The following is a 3571-nucleotide window of genomic DNA, read 5'->3' as shown; positions in this document are numbered from 1 at the left end:
CATGCCTGGTGGGTGTTTTCTAAGCTGACTTCATCGAAATCCAGCAATTGGGCCAAGGGGCACAGTAACAGAAGGTAAGGAATTAGGGGCTGATATGAGAGAAATGAAGATCAGAAAATACAAATGTCCAGTTAACCAGGGAGGATACATGCATTAAACAATAATTAAATGATCATACATTGATTAAATCTACTGAACAGGGCACTGAGCTATTCTTGTGATATTCTGAATGGATACTAAGGATAACATATATGAGGTCCCAAATATAATTTTATAGGGTGCTGGGTGTCTCAGTGTGCTGCTGACCAAATAAAACGTGGTATTTTTATCTATAACTTCCAAGTATAAGACACTATTAAATAGTGAATTAAAATCAAGAAATTGGATGGAGCGACTCTTGCTGAGTCCAGATCTGCCCGCCGTGCACCTCCAACTCCTGCCCATCATGCACCCTGGAGTTCCAGTCCTTCCAAGTCCAGAATGGAAGGTCTCAAGGATCAGCTGATTGTGAATCTTCTTAAGGAGGATCAGGTCCCCCAGAACAAGATTACAGTTGTTGCGGTTGGTGCTGTTGGCATGGCCTGTGCCATCAGGACTTGGCAGACGAGCTTGCTCATGTTGATGTCATGGAAGACAAACTGAAAGGAGAAATGATGGACCTCCAGCTCAGCAGCCTTTTCCGCAAAGTACCAAAAATTGTCTCTGGCAAAGACTACTCTGTAACTGCAAATTCCAACCTGGATATTGTCACAGATGGGGCCCATCAGCAAGAGGGTGAAAGCCGTCTTAATTTGGTCCAGCTCAATGTAAACATCTTTAAGTTCATCATTCCTAATGTAGTGACAGACAGCCCAAACTGCAAGTTGCTTACTATTTCCAATCCAGTGGATATTCTGACCTAGGTGGTTTGGAAGATAAGTGGCTTCCCCAAAAACTGTGTCATTGGAAGTGGCTGCAATCTGGATTCAGCTCGGTTCCATTACCTGATGGGAGAGAGGCTGGGAATTCACCCCTTAAGCTGTCATGGATGGGTTCTCATGGAGACTCTAGGGTGCCAGTGTGGAGTGGAGTGAATGTTGCTGGTGTCTCCTTCAAGAATCTGAATCCTGATTTAGGCACTGATGCAGACAAGGAACAGTGGAAACAGGTTCATAAACAAGTTGTTGACAGTGCCTATGAGGTGATCAAACTGAAAGGCTGTACATCCAGGGCCATTGGACTGTCTGTGGCAGATTTAGCAGAAAGTATTATGAAGACTCTTCAAAGAGCTCATCCAATTTCAACCATGATTATGGGTCTCTATGGAATAAAGGAAGATGTCTTCCTTAGTGTTCTTTGCATTCTGGGACAAAATGGAATTTCAGATGTGGTGAAGGTCACTCTGACTCCCGAGGAAGAGGCTCACTTGAAAAAAAGTGCAGATACGCTTTGGGGAATCCCAAAGGAGCTACAGTTTTGAAGTCTTCTATGTACCACTTCACTGTCGAGGCTATAAGAGAATTTTAGTCAGGGATTATCCATGTTGTCCCATACTGATCTGTGACTAAAGCAGTAGCATTATAAAAAGACCTGGGAAAAATATCCATTTCCTGAAATTAGGACTAGGACTAGTCCAGGAAAACATGCAGCTGTATTCTGATGGTGGATGGGTCCTGTGTAACTGTAAAAACTGGTAACTGTAAACAATTTTACCCTCTCTGAGACACCACTGCCAATGAATGGTGCATAGTCCCTAATTACACGTCGAACCAGATATGTTACTGTGTGCTTTGTAAATCAACAAAACACCTAGTTCCAACTTCTTTTCCCTATCACACTTCCTGGGATGGGTTGTATAAATCCATTTTCGCATGTCACATGCATCACTGATTTAAAGGATATTTTATGTGGTATATATCAATAGTGTGCATTGCATGTTATGTAAAAAGCTACATATGAACAGTGCAAAAACTATCCAAATGTCATAGGAAAACACCAAATAAACCTTGAACAGTGAAAAAATCAAGAAATTGTTTTTCCCTCTAGAGATCAAGTGATCTATTACATGTCCAAAGATTCTCCAAGGCAGATGCCAAATCGACATGGTTCCAGAGATTTCGTGCCTATAGAAATTAATAGGTCCTTTGAGAATTCATTGGTATCCTTTTTATCAAAACAAAAGAAACTGTGTTCCCCTTGGAATAAATTAATTCCTCTCACCCTTTTACAGTCTACAATAATGCAAGAAATTAACCTAAATCTGTTTATCCATGATGTCACCTTCACTTTAACTCATGGGAACAAAATGGTTTGGAGACAGGAAAGACATTTCATTTCATAAAGACAATTATTTCATGAAAGGCAGTTCATTTCCTGAAGAGATCTTAGTAGATACATCGATTGAGTTGCAAGAAACTGCACAAGCTTCTGACTCCCTTCTCTGAATCCAGTCTCCGTCAAAACCCCAGCCAACAAACTTCTAAGGAGGAGTTGGGGAAATAAGAATTCTTCAGTGATAACCAAAATACAGAACCATGTTAGCCTGGTAAAGCCGGGAAATGTAAATTTATGATCAGTGAGGGAAAACAAGAAAAAAAGAAAATGGGGTGTGTAGCAGGCAATCCTCTGGAATAGTGAGGCTGGGAAGGGCCAGAAGGGAGCTTGTCATCTGCAGATGTGGTCCCAGAACTCTAAGGCACTTGGAGTTCAGGCTTTGTGAACTCTGATTTCCCTTCTTTCTCTCACTTTCTGCAACCTAGAGCGCATTCTTCATGAAGTTCCCTTCTGAAAGGTCTCTCGCTTTCCTTACTCTTTCCCAATAATCAGCATCATCTGTTAGCTTTGCTACCTCCAATTATGTATTTGTTTATCACCCACTAAAGCTCCAATGTGCACCAGGTATTGTCTTTTGGGATCCAGGCCACGGACATGTGTGTGTGTGTGTGTGTGTGTGTGTGTGTGTGTGTGTGTGTGTGCCTAGACCTGGGCCTTGAACTCTAACTATGGCACTGTCCCTCAGCTCCTTTTGCTCAAGGCTAGCACTCCACTATTGGAGTTGCATCTTCACTTCCAGCTTTTTCTGTCATTATTTGGAAATAAGGGTCTCATAGACTTTCCTGCCGAGGCTGGCTTTGAACTGCCATTGTCAGATCTAAGACTCCTGAGCAATGATGATTACAGAGATGAAACACCAGTGCCAGCTTTGATTGGAATTTTTTTCTTATCCTCTCCAATATTTTGCTGGCATATTTGACTGACTATGTATGGTTTGTTTCCCATTAGTGTCCATAACAAAATCTAGCCAACAAAAGAATTATTAGTAAGGAAGAATTCCCCTTCATGTGTGTGTCAGTGTGTGCGTGTGTGTCTGTGTGTGCATGTGTGTCTGTGTGTGGGTGTGTGTTTGTGTGTCTGTGTCTGTGTGTGTGTGCCTGCATGTACATGTGCCAGTCATGGGTCTTGAACTGTGCACCTGGGCACTGTCCCTGAGCTTCTGAGCCATACCAAGTGAACTAGAGCTCACATGTGGCTTTTTTAGTAATTAATCAGGAATGAAAATGTCATGGATTTCCCTGCATGAGCTGGCTTCACA

General features: G+C 42.1%; 1 pseudogene; it reads left to right on the top strand.

Moving 5' to 3' along the window:
• The first annotated feature begins 459 nt into the window (after positions 1–459).
• LOC150068046 (L-lactate dehydrogenase A chain pseudogene) lies at positions 460–1459 on the top strand (annotated as a pseudogene).
• The last annotated feature ends 2112 nt before the right edge of the window (positions 1460–3571 follow it).

The sequence above is a fragment of the Megascapheus bottae genome, chromosome 1, assembly GCF_031878675.1.
Source record: "Megascapheus bottae isolate mThoBot1 chromosome 1, mThoBot2.hap1, whole genome shotgun sequence".
Classification (NCBI taxonomy): Eukaryota; Metazoa; Chordata; class Mammalia; order Rodentia; family Geomyidae; genus Megascapheus; species Megascapheus bottae.
This window is presented reverse-complemented; position numbering and strand designations above follow the sequence as displayed.